Source organism: Capra hircus, chromosome 3 (assembly GCF_001704415.2).
Source record: "Capra hircus breed San Clemente chromosome 3, ASM170441v1, whole genome shotgun sequence".
In the NCBI taxonomy this organism is placed as follows: Eukaryota; Metazoa; Chordata; class Mammalia; order Artiodactyla; family Bovidae; genus Capra; species Capra hircus.
The window spans coordinates 87,925,342-87,950,586 of record NC_030810.1 but is presented as its reverse complement, the minus strand read 5'-3'; positions in this window follow the sequence as shown (position 1 = coordinate 87,950,586).

The following is a 25,245-nucleotide window of genomic DNA, read 5'->3' as shown; positions in this document are numbered from 1 at the left end:
AAATTATTCAACAATTAGCTCCTCTGTTTCTTTATGAAATGAGAATGGTAGTGAAAACAATGATACCTCATAGGGATGTTGTGAATGTTACATGACGTAATCTATGTAAAGCTCTTAGAAGACTGCCTGGCGTATTTTAATTGTTCATTAAATATCTGTTATTATTATCCATTCCACATCCTGCAAACATTTACTATCCAACTACCAAGTGCAAAATGCTGCTAAACACTGGTAATTATTAAAGAGTGTCATTATTAAGGAGCTTGCTGCTGCTGCTGCTGCTGCTGCTGCTGCTCCTAAGTCGCTTCAATCGTGTCTGACTCTGTGCGATCCCATAGACAGCAACCCACCAGGCTCCCCCGTCCCTGGGATTCTCCAGGCAAGAACACTGGAGTGGTTTGCCATTTCCTTCTCCAATGCATGAAAGTGAAAAGTGAAAGTGAAGTCGCTCAGTCGCGTCCAACTCTGTGCGACCCCATGGACTGCAGCCTACCAGGCTCCTCCGTCCATGGGATTTTCCAGGCAAGAGTGCTCGAGTGGGGTGCCATTGCCTTCTCCCTTAAGGACCTTAAGACTTCCCAAATTAAAATTTGTCAATCCTTGGTTCATCTTATGGAACCCATTGTTATTTTGACCCTATTTAGAGACTGGCCCTTGGGGGATCCATCTCTGATGATACTTCCCTTGCAGAATCTGTTTCAGAGAAGCTGTCCTGCTGGGTCCATAGGTGGGATCCAGGAATTCTACTCTTCCCTCAGGTGATTCTAGCCTCTAATTCTAATTGCCTCTACTAACCTGGGTTTCCCCGTGGCTCAGTGGTAAAGAATCCACTTATAATGCAGGAGCTAAAGGAGATGGGGGTTCGATCCCCAGGTTGGGAAGATCCCCTGGAGGAGGGCATGGCAACCCACTCTAGTATTCTTGCCTGGAGAATTCCATGGACAGAGGAGCCTGGCAAGCTATTGTCCATGGGTTCAAAAGAGTCGGACATGACTGAAGTGACTTAGCACTCACGCACACACACAGTAGTAAAGAGATGTTCCAGTCTACAATTCTAGCTCTGCTGCTTCTACTTGACAAGTTATTTAACCTCTCTGAGCCTGTTTCCTCACCCATAGAATGGGGGTAAAGCAGCTCTTATGTCTTGAAGCTGTTGCGAGTGTTAAGTGAGTAAATGCATGACAATAGGCTAGGATATTGCTTGGCACAGAGTAAGCACTATAGAATAATTTGTTGTTATGATTATTATTTACTTTAATGAGTGTCAACACAGCATGGAACCTAGCCAACCAACCTGGAGCATTCTTCCAACAAGTGTGGCTAATGAGGGTGTTCTGCAATCCACCAAAATCTCTCTCTGGCACAGTTTTGACAAGTCCTGGTCCTAGGAGACAGAGGAAGTGAGGCTTAGAGGACTAAAGGGATGGGGCAAGTAGGGGGAAAGGCCATATTAACACCATTGTCTAGAAACAGTCACTTGCCCTTGTTACCACAGGAGTAAGGGGAGACTGTTCCTTTACAGAAAGCCTGTGGTTGTTTAAACAGAATCCAGGCACCTTCTCTCACCATCCCGTGCATGCTCCTTCTCTCTCTCTGGCAGGTAGCCTGTGAGAACAGGGCCCATCTCTGGCGGTTTTTATAAGAACCCAGCTCAGGTTCGGGGAAAGTCACAGATGGTCTTGGAATCAGACAACCAAGGGAACATGATAATTTCTACAGGTCCGCCACCAGAGGGCAGAGCATCACCACAGGAAATCTTGAATCAGCTGTCGTGGAGCCCACCGCCCAGCACTCTGGGGTGACTTCTCCAGAATGCTGGGTTGCAGCTCTTCCAAATTCAGTTTCCCTGGAGCCTGGCCCAGATCTTGGAGATCATGATAATAACTGCAGACATTCCTCCTCTTCAGATCCCTCGCCCCAGGCTACACCCACACAGGTGTCTAGACATTTCCGTGCCAGGCACCATTTGTTTGATGAGGAGAAAAGTCAGGGAGAGGTTGGGACAGAGGAACCATAATATTAGCCAAACAGCATCCCAGGCTGGGGACTGTCATTTCCCGCTGGAGCCCCTGGATATAGAACGTGTTCACTTGATGCAGAAAGGGAAAGGAAGGCACATCAAGATGAGAGATTGGTTTGCTCCTCTGTGTTACTGCTGCGTTTTCACACCTTAGACCCTGGAAGCTTAGGTCCTAATTGAGGGCCCTCATCAGAGCAGATTGTAGTTGTAGGGCATTTGGACAGCCCTTCATTCACTGGCATAAAGTGGCATAATTCCTAAATCACCATTCCCATCTCCTAGATCCTCTTTATTGATTTTACCTTTTCAACCTTGTATGTCATGAAAACAAAGATCAGAGAGGGTTTTAGGGTGAATGGCAACAGAACTCTTGTACTCCGTGCCTCTGTCAGGGTTTAATAAGTGGGGTTATCTGTGGCTGTGCAGAGAAGGCTCAGAGTGGTCCCATTCAGGTGACAGCAGTTTCTGGCTTCCCCATCACCTCTACCATGAGGAGGATAAAACAGTGCCAGGAAGGCATAGGGCAGAGAATAGGGCCCTTTCACCCTTGGTTTATTCCTACCTTCTGGGGAAATAACTAAATGGTCTGGGCTCTCCTTTCTTGAATTTGACGATGATAGCTCCTCTTGAAGGTCAGTATTGCAGGGGAGACAAGTTTGTTTTTTTTTTAATCTTGGAATTGTCTATCCCATTTCAAAACGATCCCTGCTCAAGCCTCAGGAAGACAGCTATATGAAGAATGAGGAATCAAGATCGGCTGAATAGAGGTTATCAGCCAAGGTCATGGATGGTGTGAAATGTCAGATTAGCCTGATTTCGCTCTGTGTTCTCACACGCACACTTCCTGTCCTGGGAGTTTAATTAGTTTCTTCTAGCACAGGAAATGTGGCACATCCGGAAATACCTCATACTTAGTGTATTATTAACCTACTGTGAAACTCCTCTTGTTCTGATGATCACCTTAAGCAACGTCTCACGGGAAAAATCTCTGGCAGGCAGTCTTGGGAGCAGTGTTTTAGCCATAGCCATATTTCCTCAACATCCCAGCTCACTTTGGGGTCATTTTTTTCCCCAGTACAGTCTTGGGCAAATCACTTACCCTCTCTGGTTGTCATGATGGTTGCAGCATTTTTAAACTGAAAGTCAGAAGAAAATTGTCTTCTGCTCCCTTGCTTCTTCTCGGTACTACCTTCTTGCTTCCTCTCACTCCCCATCCCCCACAGCAGATTCTACATTCCAGCCACTTCCTGCCCTAGATAACACGCAATGCTCTCTGCTTTGAATTCTTTCTTAAAACATGTGCTTTCCTGCTAACTCCCACCGATCCTTTGGGACCCAGCTTTGACGTCATCTTCTCCAGGAAGGCACCCCTGCTGTCTCCCTGCCACCACTTCCCCTTTGACGTCCCTGTTCTGTGTGCCCACAGCACCTACACACCCACCGCCACGGACTGCCCTTGTCTTATTAATTTGCCTTCTCTTCTGGATCGTCAGCTTACTTTGCACATCCAAACTCAAGCTCTGGTCCTCATACTGTCTTTGCTGCTAGGCTCAGTTTTTAGTAGAGATTTACATGCTCCTCACCCAGACCCTGCTTTGGATGCCAAGTAGAGAGTCCTGGCTATGCTCTTAGATACTCCTGCCATTGCAGCAGAACTATAATTCCGAGAAACCAAAGTTTTTGGTTTCCATCCCAAAGGTTGGGCTTCCCTCATAGATCAGTTGGTAAAGAGTCTGACTGCAATGCAGGAGACCTGGGTTTGATTCCTGAGTCAGTAAGATCCCTTGGAGAGAGAAATGGCAACCTACTCCAGTATTCTTGCCTGGAGAATCCCATGGACAGTGGAGCCTGGCAGGAGGAATGGAGTCGCAAGAGTCGGACATGACTGAGAGACTAAGCACACCAGAGGCTGAGGGGATGTTTTTGAATAGTTTCTGTTGAGAACTGAAAACTTTCCAAGAAGAGGAAAAACCACATTCATCTCACGAAGTTGACAATGGACAGGGAGTTTTCATGTGCACTCTAATATTCCCAAGTAGCCTCAGACACAATGATCTTCTTTGAGAGATTAGGAGACTAAGGCCCTGAGAGGGACTGACTCAACATTCCAGAGACAGGAAGTCATGAAGCTGTGACTAGAAGTCAGATGGCATCCCAACCCCGGTCTCCAAGTCAGGGAAAATATGCTTCCTCACACTTCCTCCCACCTACCATGCTTCTCAGACACTGTTGTCTGTCATGCCTGCGTGAGCCCCAGAAAGAGTCACAGAGGCAGGTGATGGGAGCAGACGGCTTCCTGCGGTCTCAGAGAACACCGTGTACTCTGTCCCTCCTTATCTCAGCAGTGCATCGATCCCACACTTGGAAAAATCAATATTGGCAAGGACAGGAGAAAGGTTTGCTCAAACACGTTTGTCACTTGAGGTGCCTTCAAACACATTCACACAGCAGTAGCCCTCAGACTCTGTTCCCCCATCACAGCTACTTACTCAGACCAGACTTCCTGCTATGGGCAGATCCGTGTGTGGGGAATGGGGTCATGGAAGTTCAGGGTGAGGCGTCTGAGAGGCCCTTCAGCCCAACTCCCCCAGCATGGTTGAGGAGTCTGAAGCCAAGAAGCGAATGATGTGCTCAGGGTTACTCAGCTGAGGGGGCAAGAGGACCAGGATATGAATTCAAGTGCTTGGATGTCATCCCCACGCCCTCACATCTGGATCACATTATACATGTATGAGTGGTCAGGAGGCCTCCTTTTCTTCCCTGCAGAAAAGTGTCAGACTGCCCAGGCCCCTGTGTCTGGTGCTCCTCTGTCAGAAGTCAGTGCCTGTATGAAGGGAGTGTAGAGCAGTGGTTAAGAACAGAGGCCTGGGACCAGATGGGCCTGAGATTGTAACCTGTTTCTACCAGAAAACTATTTAGCTCACCTGTCTCCTAGTTTCCATATCTGAAAATCAAGTTATGTGCCAAGGATTGATTTAATGACATATTGGGGTGTGTGTGTGTGTGTGAGAGAGAGAGAGTATGTATGTAAGTCACTCAGTCATGTCTGACACTTTGTGACCCTATGGACTGTAGTCCAACAGGCTCCTCTATCCATGGGATTTCCTAGGCAAGAATACTGGAGTGGGTTGCCATTTCCTTCTCCATTTAATGACATGTGTTAACTTCTTAAAATCATTAAAACAGTCCCATGAGATTGATTCTGTTGCCTCTGCCTACGGTCACTTCAGACCCAGAGATTCTGCTTACCCAGAGTTACACACCTAGGAAGCTGCAGCCGTGGACCTTGAACTCTGGACAGCAGGCTTTGATTACTGCGCTGTCATCCTGCACGCTGAACACGCATCTCCAACACACCCACCCCACCCAATCTGGCAGGCACCGCACCTGTCTGCAGACAGTAACATACCCAGGCCAGGGATACCAGCTCCATGCTAAGCTTGTCCCATAGTTGACCCAGAGAAACAGAAATGGAAAACCATTAGTCAGTGTGGCTTCTTTGGGGTTCCCCAGACTGTGTTGCTGTGCTCCTCCATAAATGTACACTTCCAAGACATTCTTTTATCACCAGAGTCTGGTTTTGCTTTGTGCAGGCTTATTTCTGAAGCTGAAAGCTACAGTGGCATTTGGGCATATCCAGGAAAGATCTGACAAACAGATAAATGTTTTTGACCCCACAGAGTCCCACAGAAACTTGCTTCCACAGCGAGGATGGCCCAGGCTGGATATTCTCAAAGTTCTCTCCACTCAGCATATTAACTATTCATCCTGTCCTTAGATACTCCTCTGTGATGAAATGCTAAGTGACACATTGAATATTCATCACAATGCACCTAGCACGGGGCCAAGGGTAGAATTAAGCAGAACAAATGTGATTTCTGATTATATCTGTTTAATTCTAGGCACTGAACACCCTCAGGCAGCTAGGACTCCATCCCATTCTGAAAGGAAGCCAGGAAACTAGGTTCCACAACATTCCTTTATGTGCTGCCAAACTGTCATGAGAATCCTGGCAAGAAATTCTTTCCCTTTTTGCTTTCTTTTTTAACTTTTAAAGACTGAAGTATTATTTACATGCATATTTGTATGCACCCAAGCAACCACCACTTGACTCAAGATATAGAACATTCTAGCCAGCCCAGAAGATTTCTTCATGCTTCTTTCCAGTCAATACTACCACTCTCCAACACACACGTGACACCATTGTTTTGACAAGTAACCATTTTTTTGTAACACTAACTTAGAGTCTTCCTTCCGTCATTTCTGTTCAATTCCTCTCATTTTTAATTTGAAGGTGAAGGCCAAGGAGTTATCTACTGTTCATTGACCTGAAGTTCACTAGATTGGAAGCAGAGGAAACAAAAAGCTCTTGGACAGTTGGAAGAGAGATGGTGCTGGCTTGGCTGGAAGAAGGAGGCTGGAAAGTAGAAAAGGAGGAGCAAGACTTGTAGAATGTATTTGGGAGGCAGCGGTGACAGGATTGGATGTGACAGCAAGGGAAAGGGTAGAATCAGGCATAATCTATGGGTTTTGACATGACTTTCCTGTTGGAGGGTGATTCCATTTGTCAAAGCAAGGAAGATGGCAAAGGAGCAGAGTGATATCAAGAGCTCTGTTTGGACTTGATATCTTGAGACAGATGCTAGGTGTCCAAGTGTAAAGACAAAGTATCTGGCGTTCAGGGGAGAGATCAGTCCTGGAGAGAGAGATGTATCTGAGAATTATCAGCCTGTTGATGGATTTCAAAGCCTGGGATAGCATAGAATTACCCAGGTGAACAGAGCAAGAATAGGACCCATGACAGACCCCTGTAACTGTTCTTGGTGATGCTAATACTTGCCTTCAATAAGCTAATACATAATTTGGGCTTCCCAGGTGGCTCAGTGGTAAAGTATCTGCTTGCCAAGCAGCAGATGCAGGTTTGAACACTGGATCAAGAAGATCCCCTGGAGAAGGAAATGGCAAGCCACTCTGGCATGCTTGCCTGGGAAATCACATGGACAGAGGAGCCTGGCAGGCTACAGTCCATGGGGTCGCAAAAGAGTTGGACATGACTTAGTGACTAAACAACAACAGCAGCAACATATAATTCGGCCTCAAAATATAGTGAATTTATTTTCAGCTTGGAAAAAATACTTCTAAATGTCCTGCAGCCTCTTACAGTGATACAGAGAGTTCTGATGATAAATTTTGGCCAGATAAGCCAACCCTGTAGTGTCCCAGTAGTCTCTGACCCAGTGAACCCAGACCTCTAGATGATTTTACTAGGGATTTCTGGGATTTCAAAACATTTGATTGAAATCATATGTCTACTGCATAAAGATGTATGATGAAGAACCTACCATAAAGACGTAACAGAAAAACCTGAATGAATTTTTTTGGCTGACCCAGTATGAGCTAACCACAGCATCAGTTTTTTCTGCTCTGATTAGAAATATATTTATTGGCAACACTGAATGTCTTGTGATGATCAGCTTGATTTGACAGTGACATGTCTTCAGTTATCTGTTTGTATGAGCAAACGTATGAGTGACTAATTAATGCACTTTTCACAGAAGACAATTATTTCAAAGACTCGGTTTATCAATCTTTAAAGATGAGAAAAATAATCATTCCTACCTCTTTGGGTTATTCTGCAAGATTAAAGGAGATGATGGATGTGAAGTTTTCAAGCTATGGTGGCAGTGACTGTCGTTACTGTAAATATTCTTGATGCAACACAGAGTCCAAAGGGAATAAATAAAACTGCCCTTTGTATGAAAGGTATGGACACCACACTAGCCTTCTGTTCTTTGAAACGTCCTTTGACACCAATCATAATAAGCCATTGCATGGAGTTGGAAATATTTGCTACCAGTTCAAATGTTTCTGTTTATGTCAAATGGTATGATCTCATTCCTATTCAAAGAACATCAAGAAAACTGGAAAAGTGGCCTCACTCCCTCTCAGTTGGGCCTCAAACTATAGGAACAAGCTGTATATATGCTCAGACACTCAGTCGTGTCTGACTCTTTGCGACCCCATGGACCACAGCCCGCTAGGCTCCTCTGTCCATGGAATTCTCTGGGAAAGAATACTGGAGTGGGTAGCCATTCCTTTCTCCAAGAGATCTTCCCAGCCCAGGGATCGAAGCTGGGTCTCCTGCATTGCAGGCAGATTCCTTACCATCTGAGACACCAGGGACCCAGCAACAAGCTAGCATCTGTAATAAAGAAAAAAAAAGAAATTCAGTCTTTCCTGAGCTGGCTCAGATGATCAGTCAGAGACAGACAGGCTGAAGTAATCTGGCCCTTGGAAGTAATTTCAGCTGATTTGTTATTTTGTTTGCCAACAACGGTGCTTTTGAAACTCAAAAAGAAACAACAATAACAATACAAAACAGGGCAAATTTATACTTCTACTGTCAAAAGCCAGGCCTCCAGCTCCCAGCACAGATGGAAACAGCACACACAAAGTCTAAGGAATGGTGTGGGAGGGTTTAATTATGAAGCAGCCAGAAGGGAGGCAGGTGTGTCCAGCCCCAAGGTGACAGGAATGGCATTTTAATAAGAATATCTGATTAATGTTTTCAAGTTTTCAAAGCACTCCCACATAAATCACCCCATGTGACCTTCAAAATGGCTTTTCCAGATCAGTAGTACTGTACTCTTCAGAGATGAGGATTCTGATGCTCAGAGAAATTAGGAATATATTCTCATGATGGATATAGAACTCATACCCTGGCTTCCCATCCTCTGTCCTCCATGGGAAACCTCAATCACCCTGCAGCCTACATATCTGCCTGGCTCCATCAGGGATACGTCTGCATGGTCTGTATCTGTCTTAGCCAAAGGGATGATTCCTATACTTAAGGGCACAGACTTCAGGGGCACAAAATAATCATTTAGCCATGTTGTCAAGGTTTTTAATAACTTGTTTTAGGACTAGAAACATTCAGTCTGGGTATCTGGATATTTCACTCTAGCTAGAGTCAACTAACTGGATGTGTGCATGTGTATGTGTGTCCACTCAGCCAGCCCCATGGACTCCCCGCCACCAAGCTCCTCTGTTCATGGGAGTTTTTCGCAAGAATACTGGAGCGGGTTGCCATTTCCTCCTCCAGGGGATCTCCCCAGCCCAGGGATGGAACCCATGTCTCCTAGGTTTGCTGCATTGGCAGACAGGAAGCCCCCAACTAACTGGATATTTTAATATATATACATCTCTGTATTTGTTCTGTTTTCTCCCAAATATTTTGGCCTTTACAACTAGAATGATTCTCAGTCTCATTTTTATTTTGGCAGAAACCTAAGACACTGGAAAATTACGGCTGTTCACAGTTTTTTATTTAAACTATTAAATAGCTAAGTGATCCAGCGCAATTCACTCAACTCTCTAGACACTTACAATTCAATAGAACCTTTGGAAATGTTCTAGTCTGACTGTCCGACATGGTAGCCATTAGTCATCAGGTTATTGATAAACTGAATTGTGACTAATGCGACTCAGAAACTGAGTTAGTAATCTTAATTAGTTTAAATTTAAATAGCTGTGTATGGCTAGTGGCTGTCGTATTAGCAATTCTGAGCCTGTATCCTCCCCTATAAAATGAAGTGTTTATGTTAGAATCAGCCTCTCTAAGATTTCAGCCACAATTTCTAGCATAATGGCATATGGGGCACTCGGTAAATACTCGTTGAATAGATATTTGCAGAATAAAAGAATAGTCAAATGAATAAAGAAATGAACAAATAAATTACTGAATATTTAGGGAGTATCACAAGTTGAATTAATTTAGGACGTCTTCCTGGAAAACCTAGAGTTTTGAGGAATGAAGAGAAACACTGGCGTCGGCTGCAGCTGGGTGGGAACGCTTGGCAGCCGTTCACGTGGGAACAGAACCAGGTACAATCCAGGTCGCGTCTGTCTTTCCACTTCCTTCAGACCCGGAAAAGCAGCTTCCTCCTCAGAGGTATTTTCATCACCGAGTGTCCCAGTGAGAAGGAGTCTCAGTGCTAGAACTATAAGCTGGGATGAATGTCAGGAAAGAGGGGACAATTGTCAGGAAGCCACAGGGATAGCTGCCAAGGCTTCCATTTCTCCCCCTAGAAAAGAGTTCCTTCAGACACAGCTTAAAATAGACTAGACCCAAAAGTGGTTAAAATAAGCGGGCGAGTCAGGAGCTTCCATCTTGGCATTGAGGCTCTTCTCTCCATTTCTGTGCTGAGGAGTCTCTCCTTCCAGATGAGACCTGATCAGACACACTTCCTCCTCTTAACATTGTTATAGAAGGTGCCTGGGAGGTTTCAGGGGGAGTGTCTGACCCAGCCCCGCCCCCCACCCAACTCCACAGAGCTCCCACTCAGAGCCAAAACTTGACAGCTTGGCCAGGTTTATCCTTTCTCTCTCTCTCTCTCTCTCTCTCTCTCTCTCTCTTCTTTTTAATTAGCTATATGTTTCTCTAATCCGTGAACTTTTTGCTTTCATTTTTTAACTTTCGAGGGGAGACTTTTTAATTATGGTAAAATAATCATAAGTTTTACTACTTTAATAATTTTGAATCGTATAATTCAGTGGTATTAAGTACAACATTCATATTTTGCAGTGATCACCATTACCCATCTTCAAAACTTTTCATCATTGCTAACTGAAACTGTAGAGCTTTGAGTAGCAACTCTCTATTCCCCTCTCCCCTCAACTCCGGTAACAATTATTCTGTTTTCCATCTCTGTGAATTTAACAACTCTAGGCACCTCATGTAAGTGGAATCATACATTCTTTGTCTTTTTGTGACTGGCTTATTTCACTTAGAAGAATGTCATCAAGGTTCATCTATGTAGTAACATGTATCAGAACTCTCTTCCGTTTTATGGCTGAATAATATTCCATTATGGGCTTCCAAGGTGGTGCTAGTGATAGGAACCCACCTGCCAATGCAGGACACTCAAGAGATGTGGGTTCAATCCCTGGGTGAGGAAGATCTCCTGGAGGAGGGTGTGGCAACCCATTCCAGTATTCTTGCCTGGAGAATCCCATGGACAGAGGAGCCTGGCAGGCTTCAGTCCATAGGGCAGCAAAGAGTCAGATACAACTGGAGCAACTTGGCACAGCACAATACATGATATTCCATTGTATGTATATATCACCTTTCGTTTATCCACAGTTGGATTGTTTCTACTTCAAGTTATCGGGAATAAGGCTGCTATGAACGTGGTTAAGTATCTGCTTGAGACTCCACTCTCAATTCTTTGGAGTATATGCCTAGAAGTGATTGCTTGATCACATGGTAATTCTATGTTTAGCCTTTTGAGGAAATGTTTTTTATTTTTTAAGCCATTACTAAATTCTTTTTCTTTTACCTGTTAGTTCTTGAATTTTATTCCTCATCCCTAAATCCTATATATTTTCAAATTTTCATATCCTGTGTTTTAGCTTTTCATTTGAAATCTTAATCTCATTTCTTTTTTCTTTCTGAAAATCGTGGCTTTTAGTATTTTATCTTTTTAATTTTGGACTTTTAAAAATCTAGTATAGTGTGTTTCTTTCATCTGTAGCTTTTGCTTTGGTTTATTTTTAAACCATCTTCAAATAATCCTTTTTATTTCTATAGTTTAATTTGTTTTACCTAGATATTTATATAGTTGACTTCATATATCTATAATGTACATCCCACAAATTTATCATGTTTCTGATAATTTTAAATGTCTCTCTGATAGGATGCTATATAGTGGCAGGGGTGGGGATGGGATAAAGGCAATTGAAGTCCGTCGTGGATCAGGTTCCCTGGGAAATAGACTGAGGCAGAAATTTGCATTCAGGAGGCTTGTCCGGTAGGCAATGTGGAAACCATGCTTGTAAGGAAGTGAGGGAAGCAGGACAGGGTAGAGGGAGAAGTGGAACTGGGATGCAGTTGTAACTGGAGACCTTAGTCCCATGGGGAGCTGTGAAGCTGAGATGCATCCTCAGAGATACCGCAATTTGAGGCTGAGGATTGAGCCCTTTATTCTCTAGAACCCTGAATGTACCAGCAAGTGTAACCTTGGGTGTGAAGTTCCTTCCCTTGAGGGCAATGCTGGGGGCAGGGGTGAGGCACTATCAGTAGGTGATACTCCTGAGGGAGCGCGGGGATCTGAGTGGTGCACCACAGCTTCCACTGCAGGAGGAAGAGCAATCGTACTGCATTCTAGGGTGGTAAAACCCCATAATCCAGCCCAACAGTGTTCAGGTGATTTGGAGGAGTACATTAAAATTACCTGGAGAAAAAACTTGATAAGACTCTTCCCTACCAAGTGTGTGTAGCTTGAGAAAGAGAATCTGATTATTTTCACACACCTCTATCTCACCTCAAAGTGGAGAACTGCTGGCCAAGGCCAAAATGAAAATACCTCACTTTTATCAATGGCTTCTATAAAAGTTATCTTCAGTTCGTTTATAAGACTCCACAAAATATGTGCTTTCTCTCCATGGCGAGTACTAGATAGGGGTGGATTCAGATTTTGTGGAATCCAAAGATTATATTCCCAGGTGGAGCAGTGGTAAATAATCCACCTTCCAGTGCAGAGATGCAAGAGACATGGGTTTAATCTCTAGGTCTGGAAGATCCTCTGGGGTAGGAAATGGCCACCCACTTCAGTATTCTTGCCTGGAAAATTCCATGGACAGAGGAGGCTGGAGGACCACAGCCCCTGGGGTCACAAAGATTCAGATAGGACTGAGTGCACGAGCATGCACACACACGCACACACACACGCACACACACACGCACACAGAGAGATTATTTAATTTGGGAGACCTCTTTAACAAAAATAATACAAAATTATGAATATTAAATTGGCAGGCATTACCCAGGGCCTTGGAGGGAGCCCTTGAAGGGTGCAATTGAAGGGTCCAGAGCTAAGCTTTGCTAGCTTTGCTGTAAATCCTCCTCTGGTCCAAGTCCATTACCATACAGCCTGGCTCAGGGGCCTCCTTCACAGTCTCAGGGAGGGTCACTTCCCCTGGAGGGTTACATTCACTAGCTCATGAGCTCCTTCTCACTTTAGAGAGCCCTGAGGAATTCTTCACTGGATGAGACCCAACCAAGTCTCCCCTCAAAGCAAGTAATCTCATCTGTATACCCTGAAGACACTGCATTTCCAGGAACTGGATGGACTACTCTAGACCTGAGGGATGAGTCCAGGGAGATGTGGGCCATCTGCTGGGAGCAAGCATACCCCAGCCTTAGTTCTAAGCACTTTGTATGAATGATCCATTCAGTCTCCACAGGCACACTGTTGTTGTTCAGTCGCTCAGTCATGTCCGACTCTTTGTGACCCCATGGACTGCAGCATCCCAGGCTTCCCTGTCCTTCACCGTCTCCCAGAGTTTGCTCAAACTCATGTCCATTGAGTTGTTGATGCCATTCAACCATCTCATTCTCCACTGTCCCCTTCTCCTCTGTCTTTAATCTTTCCCAGCATCAGGGTCTTTTCAAATGAGTCAGCTCTTTGCATCAGGTGGTCAAAGTATTTGAGTTTCAGCTTCAACATTAGTCCTTCCAATGAACACCCAGGACTGATCTCCTTTAGGATGGACTGGCTGGATCTCCTTGCAGTCCAAGGGACTCTCAAGAGTCTTCTCCAACACCACAGTTCAAAAGCATCAATTCTTCAGTGCTCAGCTTTCACTTATACTCCAAGTATCACATCCATACATGACTACTGGAAAAACCATAGCCTTGACTAGATGGACATTTGTTGGCAAAGTAAAGCCTCTGCTTTTTAATATGCTGTTTAGGTTGGTCATAACTTTCCTTCCAAGGAGTAAGCATCTTTTAATTTCATTGCTGCAATCACCATCTGCAGTGATTTTGAAGCCCACATAAATAAAGTCTGACACTGTTTCCCCATCTATTTGCCATGAAGTGATGGGACTGATGCCATGATCTTAGATTTCTGAATGTTGACCTTTAAGCCAGCTTTTTCACTCTCCTCTTTTACTTTCTTCAAGAGGCTCTTTAGTTCTTCACTTTCTGCCATAAGGGTGGTGTCATCTGCATATCCAAGGTTATTGATATTTCTCCCAGAAATCTTGATTCCAGCTTGTGCTTCCTCCAGCCCAGCGTTTCTCATGATGTACTCTGCATAGAAGTTAAATAAGCAGGGTGACAATATACACCCTTGACATACTCCTTTTCCTATTTGGAACGAGTCTGTTGTTCCATGTCCAGTTCTAATTGTTGCTTCCTGACCTGCATACAGGTTTCTCAAGGGGCAGATAAGATGGTCTGGTATTCCCATCTCTTTCAGAATTTTCCAGTTTATTGTGATCCCACACAGTCAAAGGCTTTGGCATAGTCAGTAAAGCAGACATTCTTTTTCCAAGTTGGGGGACGGGCATTTATTTCTGTGTCTGTCACATACATTAAAAAAAAAAAAAGAACAGAATTTTGATAACAGTTGTGGTGAATGGGCCACCCTTATCTCATTCAAACTTTGCTCAACAGCGTGGGTGAACAGAATTCCTTTCTTCTGGCTTCAATTCATTTCCCTGAAAAGATGAAGATTCTCCACCTTAACACACATGACCTTGTCTTTTCAGACAAACAGTTTCCTTTTGAGGATAATCTATATTTATTCTGTAGGCTCAAATAATATTTCTGGAGATCAGGTTTGGCAGTGATGCCAATGAGTCCTTGTTTCACATGATTATGGCATGAGTGGATTCCCGTGGATGATTCTTTCATGGATAGATTAACTGTTTTAAAAATCCTTGACAAACTTGCTTTCTTCAAAAAACAGTAGTCCTGAATGGTAGTACATAGACTGGATCTCAGGGAACTTACATTTCTATCTATATTGTATATTGTGACTTGTCCTTTTTTTTTGCTGTTGTTGCTCAGTTGTGTTGAACTCTTTGGGACCCCAGGAACTGTAGCCCAACAGGCTCCTCTGTCCATGGGATTCTCCAAGAAAAAATACTAAAAAGGGTAGCCGTTTCTTTCTCCAGGGAATCTTCCCAACGAGGGATGGAATCCAGGTCTCCCGCATTGCAGGCAGATTCTTTATCGTTTGAGCCACCAGGGAAGCTCAGATAAAAAGTCTACATTTTCTCCTCACTTATCTTTGAATAGCTTCCCTGGAGCCTATCTGTAATTACCATTGTGCTGGGGTGGTCAGGGGACAGGCAATAAATGCACCAGGTTTTTCTTGCTCTGTTTGAGCTGTTACTATCAAAGAATCTTTCAAACCTTGGGGGCCTCAAAGGAGAGGTTTCTCCTCTCATCACTTCTGAATGGATTGCCATTACCTTAAAATGATTCTATTCTCACTCTGTTCCATCAAAGGTAAGACTTAACCCTCCTGGTGCCTTTCTTGACTGGGAAGAAACATGTAAAGCAGAAATCAGAAGAGACTGTCCAGGAATTTTCCAAATGAATTTTTCATAGGCTTCTCATTCCATAAGAAAACCTTAAGCCATAGGAAAGCACCTAAGAGTGTCTGTTACAGTCTCTATGGACAGAAATTGCTTATTAGAAAAGCTACATGACCTTGATATTGATTTCAAATATTGATGCTTGTGAAAGACATGCAGAACACACCTTTCACTGCTCTAAAAGTTGGAGGAATTGGAATGTGATTCTGGTGTCTAATGGACATCATCCAAATAGAATGAGGTAAAGAGGGATGTGTCCTGGAATTTTTAAAAATTGTATGCAAATGACAATAACACTAGTGTGATATGCACACATTCCCATTACATTAAAAAGAATACAAAGATAACATTCTTTAGTATTAAAATGACAAGAAGATGTTCAATATCACTAATTGTTAGGTAAATGCAAACCAAAACCACAGTGAGACACTACATCACACTTATTATGAAAACTGCTATCAAAAGCCCCAGGAAATAACAAGTGTCGGTAAGAAAAGAAATTGTTAGAGAATTGAAACCCTGGTGCTCTGTTTTTGCGAATGTAAAATGGTAGAGGTACCAATGACATAAGAAAGTAGTATGGTGGTTCCTCAGAAAAATAAAAATAGAATTACTTTATGATCTAGAAATTCCACTTCTGAGTAAATACCCAAAAGACTTAAAAGCAAGATCTCAAAGAGATGCTTGTACAACTGTATTAATAGCAGCATTATTCACAATAGCTAAATCATGAGGGTAAGCCAAGTGTCCATCAACAGATGATAGATAAAATGTGGTATATGCATGCAATGGGATATTATTCAAGCTTAAAAGGGAAGCAAATTCTGACAGATGTTGCGACATGGATGAATATTGAAGATATAATGCCAAGTGAAATAAACCAGTCACAAAAAGACAAATATTCTATGATTCCACTTATATGAGAGATCTAGAATGGTCAAAATCATAGAGACAAAAAGTAGAATGGTGGTTTCCAGGGTCTGAGAAGAGGGAAAGTGAAAAGTTATTGTTTATTGGGTACAGAGCTTTAGTTTTCCAAGATAATGAGATCTCCAGAGAGATGGATGATGGTGATGTTTGCACAACAATGTGAATGTCCTTAATACTACTGAATAGTACCCTTAAAAATGCTTACAGTATATCTTAAAAGGATACATCAAGAAGGGTTCACTGTTCAACGTTAAATGTTCTATGATTGCCCTACAGAGAACTGTTGATGTTTCACTTGCTTTATTTTTTTTCTCTGCTAAATTTATTACAGCTAGGTTCAATGGCATTGTGACCATCCAGTTAGTAGTTGAATCAGATCCCAAGTTTCTGTGAATAACAAAAACCTGGAAAACAAAGGTGTAAAATGAGAAGTCCAAAGGCAGATAATTCAGGGTTCACATGGCCATTGCATGGTCAGGAGAGACCCAGGATTTTTCAGGATCTCTGCTCCATTGTCTCCCTGATGTGTGGTCCTCAACTTCATGGTGCAAGATGGATGCTGAAGCTCTAGCTATCACACCTATACTCCAAAGTGCACAATGGAGGAAGGAGGAAGAATAGCTAGCTATATTCAATATAAGAAAACTTCAGAAACCCCACATAACATTTTTACAATATATCATTTTTTAAGTTTTAGTTGCATTATCAGTCTCTTAGATTGTCAGTTATGTGTCCATACAAAAGTCAGTGTTCTGTTATTTCTAGATAGAGGGAACATGGATATTTAGGAGACAGCTAGCAATCTCTGCCACGCCTGGCAAGTGCCTAGACAGATAGAGAGGAATTTATTTTCAAATTCCATCTATTTTCTAGCACTCTACTGCTGTTCACTTCAGGACAAAGAAACGGCATTAGCCAAAGCACAAAGCTTTTCGAATTTGGCATGTCTCTAATATCAGGCAAGTTGTTTAATTTATTTGTGCCTTGGTTTCCTCACTTGCGCAAAAGTTAATGTAAGTAAAGTGCTGAAGACAGTGCCTGGCACAGAGTATGCTCTGTAAAACTGTTATTATTCTTGTTATCATTGTTGTTATTAAATGTCATGCAGCCAAAAAGAAGTGAAGCAGGAGGCATTCTCTTGGTGCTGAGAGATAATAGAGGACAGGCAACTAGGGGCTTCCTCCTTGTTATAGCCGCTGGTCAGTGTAAGGAGGACTCCTTCCAGAAGCCAGAAGAGGAGATGGATTTTGGTGAAGGTGAAACAGCACCCCACTCCAGATTTTTCTTCCTCCCAGAATATTCCTTGCTCTTTCCTCGGCTCAGGCTTTAGGCTAGATGCCTCAAGGCTCAGGATCCATTTTGTCTTTTCTGAAAGGCAGACCTGGACTTGGTTGAGAAAGCATCACTTTAATGGTCCTGTTCTGGGTCTTCTCCAAGAGGAAGGGAAACTCATCTTGCAGCTAAAATCCTGCAGAAGGAAGGAGCTTATTTTTCCTGTCCAGTAAAGGGCTGACAGTGCCTATGGGTACTCTTTCAGCTCAGTTCAGTTCAGTCGCTTAGTCATGTCTGACTCTTTGTGACCCCATGAACCGCAGCATGCCAGGCTTCCCTGTCCATCACCAAATCCTGGAATCCACCCACACCCATGTCCATTGACTTGGTGATGCCATCCAACCATCTCATCCTCTGTCTTCCCCTTCTCCTCCTGCCCTCAGTCTTTCCTGGCATCAGGGTCTTTTCAAATGAGTCAACTCTTCGCATCAGGTGGCCAAATATTGGAGTTTCAGCTTCAGCATCCGTCCTTCCAATGAACACCCAGGACTGCGCTCCTTTAGGATGGACTGGTTGGATCTCCTTGCAGTCCAAGGGACTCTCAAGAGTCTTCTCCAACACCACAGTTCAAAAGCATCAATTCTTCAGCGCTCAGCTTTCTTCACAGTCCAACTCTCACATCCATACATGACCATTGGAAAAACCATAGCCTTGACTAGACGGACTTTTGTTGGCAAAGTAATACCTCTGCTTTTTAATACGCTATCTAGGTTAGTCATAACGTTCCTTCCAAGGAGTAAGCGTCTTTTAATTTCATTGCTGCAATCACCATCTGCAGTGATTTTGGAGACCAGAAAAATAAAGTCAGTCATTGTTTTCACTGTTTGCCCATCTATTTCCCATGAAGTGAGGGGACCGGATGCCATGATCTTTGTTTTCTGAATGTTGAGCTTTAGGCCAACTTTTTCACTTTCCTCTTTCACTTTCATCAAGAGGCTCTTTAGTTCTTCCTCACTTTCTGCCATAAGGGTGGTGTCATCTGCATATCTGAGGTTATTGATATTTCTCCTGGCAATCTTGATTCCAGCTTTTGCTTCCTCCAGCCCAGTGTTTCTCATGATGTATTCTGCATATAAGTTAAATAAGCAGGGTGACAATATACAACCTTGACGTACTCCTTTTCCTATTTGGAACCAGTCTGTTGTTCCATGTCCAGTTCTAACTGTTGCTTCCTGACCTGCATATGGGTTTCTCAAGAGGCAGGTCAGGTGGTCTGGTATTTCCATCTCTTTCAGAATTTTCCACAGTTTATTGTGATCCACACAGTCAAAGGCATTGGCATAGTCAATAAAGCAGAAATAGATGTTTTTCTGGAACTCTCTTGCTTTTTGATGATCCAGTGAATGTCGGCAATTTGATCTCTGGTTCCTCTGCCTTTTCTAAAACCAGCTTGAGCATCTGGAAATTCATGGTTCACCTATTGCTGAAGCCTGGCTTGGAGAATGTTAAACATTACTTTACTAGCGTGTGAGATGAGTTCAATTGTGTGGTAGTTTGACCATTCTTCGGCATTGCCTTTCTTTGGGATTGGAATGAACACTGACCTTTTCCAGTCCTGTGTCCACTGCTGAGTTTTCCAAATTTGCTGGCATATTGAGTGCAGCACTTTCACAGGATCATCCTTTAGGATTTGAAATAGCTCAACTGGAATTCCATCACCTCCACTAGCTTTGTTCGTAGTGATGCTTCCTAAGGCCCACTTGACTTCACATTCCAGGATGTCTGGCTCTAGGTGAGTGATCACACCATCATGACTATTTGAGTCATGAAGATCTTTTTTGTACAGTTCTTCTGTGTATTCTTGCCACCTCTTCTTAATATCTTCTGCTTCTGTTAGGTCCCTACCGTTTCTGTCCTTTATTGAGCCCATCTTTGCATGAAATGTTCCCTTGGTATCTCTAATTTTCTTGAAGAGATCTCCAGTCTTTCCCATTTTATTGTTTTCCTCTGTTTCTTTGCATTGATTGCTGAGGAAGGCTTTCTTATCTCTCCTTGCTATTCTTTGGAACTCTGTATTCAAATGGATATATCTTTCCTTTTCTCCTTTGCCTTTCACTTCTCTTCTTTTCACAGCTATTTGTAAGGCCTCCTCAGACAGCCATTTTGCTTTTTTGCATTTCTTTTTCTTGGGGATGGTCTTGATTCCTATCATCTGTACAATGTCACGAACCTCCATCCTTAGTTCATCAGGCACCCTGTCTATCAGATCTAGTCCCTTAAATCCATTCTCAATTCCACCTTATAGTCATAAGGGATTTGATTTAGGTCATACCTGAATGATCTAATGGTTTTCTCCACTTTCTTCAATTTCAGTCTGAATTTGGCAATAAGGAGTTCATAATCTGAGCCAGTCAGCTCCCACTCTGTTTTTGCTGACTGTATAGAGCTTCTCCATCTTTGGCTGCAAAGAATATAATCAATCTGATTTCGGTGTTGACCATCTGGTGATGTCCATGTGTAGAGTCTTCTCTTGTGTTGTTGGAAGAGGGTATTTGCTATGACCTGTGTGTTCTCTTGGCAGAACTCTACTAGCCTTTGCCCTGCTTCATTCTGTACTCTAAGGCCAAATTTGCCTGTTACTCCAGGTGTTTCTTGACTTCCTACTTTTGCATTCCAGTCCCCTATAATGAAAAGGACATCTTTTTTGGTTGTTAGTTCTAGAAGGTCTTGTAAGTCTTCATAGGACTGTTCAACTTCAGCTTCTGCAGCATTACTGGTCAGGTCATAGACTTGGATTACTATGATATTGAATGGTTTGCCTTGGAAACGAACAGAGATCATTCTGTCATTTTTGAGATTTCATCCAAGTACTGCATTTTGGACTCTTTTGTTGACCATGATGGCTACTCCATTTCTTCTAAGGGATTCCTGCCCACAGTAGTAGATATAATGGTCATGTGAGTTAAATTCACCCATTCCAGTCCATCTTAATTCGCTGATTCCTAGAATGTCGATGTTCACTCTTACCATCTCCTGTTTAACCACTTTCAATTTGCCTTGAATCATGGACCTAACATTCCAGGTTCCTATGCAATATTGCTCTTTGCAGCATTGAACCTTGCTTCTATCACCAGTCTCATGCATAACTGGGAGTTGTTTTTTTTTTGGCTTTACCTCACATCCAAGATAAGAGAAACTCAAGTAAGACAGTAGGCACTGAGACAGGGCATTAGAGGGAAGACAGACTGAAACCACAATCCCAGACAACTAGCCAATCTGATCACATGGACCACAGCCTTGCCTAATTCAGTGAAACTAAGCCATGCCATGTGGGGCCACCCAAGACAGGCGGGTCATGGTGGAGAGGTCTGACAGAATGTGGTCCACTGGAGAAGGGAATGGCGAACCACTTCAGTATTCTTGCCTTGAGAACCCATGAACAGTATGAAAAGGCAAAAAGATAGGACACTGAAAGAGGAACTCCCTAGGTCGGTAGGTGTTCAATATGCTACTGGAGATCAGTGGAGAAATACCTCCAGAAAGAATGAAGGGACAGAGCCAAAGAAAAAACAACATCCAGTTGTTGATGGGACTGGTGATAGAACCAAGGTCCAATGCTGTAAAGAGCAATATTGCATAGGCTACTCTTTAGGGCCAGAGAATTTCCATGGGAGTCTCCCAAAGCCTCAGAAATTTCAGCAGCAGTTCTCTGCTTCAGAGAAATAGAGCCTCACTCTAGTCTAATTTAAAAGAAAACCATCTTCCCAAGTGCCTGGAAATAATTAATATAACTTCAAAAATAAAATCATTTTTAATGGCACAGCACTTTCTCCAGATAATACTTAGATTAGTTTGAGGATAATGTTGCCAAGATGTAAAACTGGATGCTGAAAATGATTGCTTGCTCCAGAAAGGTTGCCACTCTATATTTCATGAGAGCACCAGCAAAGCGGTGTTATGAGGTTGGTATCATCATCACTATTTTTAAGATAAAACAGCCCCTGGGAGGGTCATGGAGCTGAGTGAGGTTCAATCCTGGGACTTCTTTTTTTATATAAATTTATTTATTTTAATTGGTGGTTAATTACTTTACAATATTGTATTGGTTTTTCCATACATCAACATGAATCTGCCACAGGTATACACATGTTCCCCATCCTGAACCCCCCCTCCCACCTCCCTGCCCATACCATCCCTCTGGGTCATCCCAGTGCACCAGCCCCAAGCATCCTGTATCATGCATCAAACTGGACTGGCAATTCATTTCATATATGATATTATACATCTTTCAATGTCATTCTCCCACATCAACCCACCCTCTCACTTTCCCACAGAGTCCAAAAGACTGTTCTATACATCTGTGTCTCTTCTGCTGTCTCACATACAGGTTTATCATTACCATATTTCTAAATTCAATATATATGCGTTAGTATACTGTATTGGTGTTTTTCTTTCTGGCTTACTTCACTCTGTATAATCGGCTCCAGTTTCATCCACCTCATTACAACTGATTCAAATGTATTATTTTAAATGGCTGAGTAATATTCCATTGTGTATATGTACCACAGCTTTCTTATCCATTCATCTGCTGATGGACATCTAGGTTGCTTCCATGTTCTGGCTATTATAAACAGTGCTGCGATGAACATTGGGGTACACGTATCTCTTTCAATTCTGGTTTCCTCAGTGTGTATGCCCAGTAGTGGGATTGCTGGGTCATAAGGCAGTTCTATTCCAGTTTTTTAAGGAATCTCCACACTGTTTTCCATAGTGGCTGTACTAGTTTGCATTCCCACCAACAGTGTAAGAGGGTTTCCTTTTCTCCACACCCACTCTCCAGCATTTATTGCTTGTAGCCTTTTGGATAGCAGCCATTCTGACTGGCTTGAAATGGTACCTCATTGTGGTTTTGATTTGCATTTCTCTGATAATGAGAGCATCTTTTCATGTGTTTGTCAGCCATCTGTATGTCTTTAGAGAAATGTTTGTTTAGATCTTTGGCCCATTTTTTGATTTGGTCATTTATTTTTCTGGAATTGAGCTGCAGAAGTTGCTGTATATTTTTGAGATTAGTCCTTTGTCAGTTGCTTCATTTGCTATTATTTTCTCCCTTTCTGAAGGCTGTCTTTTCACCTGGCTTAGAGTTTCCTTTGTTGTGCAGAAGCTTTTAATTTTCATTAGGTCCCATTTGTTTATTTTTGCTTTTATTTCCAATATTCTAGGAGATGGGTCATAGAGGATCCTGCTGTGATTTATGTTGGAGAGTGTTTTGCCTATGTTCTCCTGTAGGTGTTTTATAGTTTCTGGTCTTACGTTTAGATCTTTAATCCATTTTGAGTTTATTTTTGTGTTTGGTGTTAGAAAGTGTTCTAGTTTCATTCTTGGACTTCTTATACCAAAACTTGTGTAATTTCCTACTGACCAGCATGTGGCACTGTTAGCCACTATCTATTTCTGGTAACTCCCTCCTTCTGACTTCTATGATTCTAACTTCCTCCGCTTTTTCCTCCCTATGTAAGTTATTTTTCTCCCCTCTGTTTACTGTCTGCTTATTCCTCAGACTGACAAATCCCAATAAGCTGTTTCAGATATATATATCTCAAATCTATCTTCTCTCTCTTTGTTTTTTCTTTTTTTTTAGAATTTTAAAAATCCAAACACACAATTTTAAAAGGCAAACAATGCTCTATTGTCTCTAACTGAATAAAGCAATCCCATTCCGTCATCAACCTGCCCCAGTGCTGGTCTTGCTTCCAAAAGGCAGAACTTCTGCATAGAGCTGTGTAGGTTGTGCAAAACTCAACTTGGGGAGGGGAGGGCATTTAAACACTTTGTGAAGAGAATGGCACCCTCCAGACTTGGGAATCCATTAACCTTCACCACCAGAGATAGCCTAGCCAAATTGTATCCACTTTCCACTCTTTCAGCTATTCCCTCTAGAATTGTCTTTAAGATTCTAAATAATAAGCTTGTACAGCGTTTTCTTGATTCTCCAGTATTGGTGGTTATGTACTGAACTTCTCTGATAATGAGCTTTCCTTGTGGCTGAGCTGGTAAAGAATCTGCCTGCAATGCAGGAGACCTGGGTTCAATCCCTGGGTTGGGAAGATCCCCTGGAGAAAAGAAAGGCTACCCACTCCAGTATTCTGGCCTGGAGAATTCCATAGACTGTATAGTCCATGGGGTTGTGAAGAGTCAGGCACAACTGAGTGACTTTCACTCTCTGATAATGATGACTACTCAAACCCCGCCTAATGATGTCTCCTCTTTTATCTTTTTTGTCTGAATTTATACATCACAGTTTCATTTCAATCAATATGCAGTATTCAGCCTAATTCTGTGCTGTGCCTAGTTGCTCCGTTGTGTCCAACTCTTTGTGACCCTATGGACTGTAGCCCACCAGGCTTCTCTGTCTCTGGGGATTCTCCAAACAAGAATACTGGGGTGGGTTACCATGTCCTTCTCCAAGGGATCTTTCCAACCCAGGAATCGAACCATGGTCTCCTGCACTGCAGGCAGATTCCTTACCAGCTGACCTTCCAGGGAAGCCCTGTTCACATAAATGCTGGGACCACATAAATACTGTTTATTCCTGTATCAAGTAGCGTACTATTATTATGATTGCCTCCTTGTTCAATGTTAGGTTTTTTTTAGGATCAATATGTGCCTCTCCCTAACCCCCATTTTCTTTGTATTCTATGTGCCAATGACTCTGTATTCAGTCTCTTCATTTCCTCCAACAAATTTTCAAATGCAGCTTGCTATCATACCATATTTTCATTTCCTTTTTCTTTTTGGCCTGGAGAATTATCTCCTGAGACTTTAATCTTCCTGTTTATGGATTGGTTACTCTCTAGTCAGCTACATGGCTCTTGTCCTGAGACTTTCCTTCACCACTAGCCTGGAAATTTCCTTCACTTTTCTCCCATCCTTCTTGGATTTCACGCTTCGCCTTTCCTCCCTGAGTGGAACATATTGCCTAGTAACTTCTCCAGACACGATACATTGGAGGTAGCTTTGCTAAGATTTTTTAATATCTAAAATATCTTTGTTCTGTCATCACAAATCTTGATAGTTTGTCTAATTGTATATTCCTAGAGTAGAAATAATTTTTCTCCATAATACTGAATGTAATTTTCCACTGTCTTATCATTCAAGATGTCTGCCCACTACTAAACCTTTGTATGTAACTTTTCTTTCTGGAATAGCTTTCCATTAATTCTTTTCTGCTGGTATACTGAAATTTTATGATGTGTCTTGGTGCAGGCTTTTAAAAAATTTATCTTGGGAGGAACACTTTTTAGACTTTTAATACCTTTGTGCTTTGGTTCTCCAAAATGCCCACAGTTTATTTCCTTGATAATTTTGTTTCATCCATTTTTTTCTGTTCCATCTTTCTATAATCACTATCAGTTTCATATCAGAGATTGGATCCTCAAATTTCCTTATCTTTTTCTCTTTTACTGTTTATATCTTTGCCCCCGTGTTCTACTTTGCATGAGATTTCTTCACCTTACTCCTCCAATTCTTCTTTTGGATTGTTATTTATTCATTGCCTGTGCTGGCTCTTTGCTGCTACATGGGCTTTCCTCTAGTTCCAGCACGCTGGGGCCACTCTCTAGTTTTAGCGC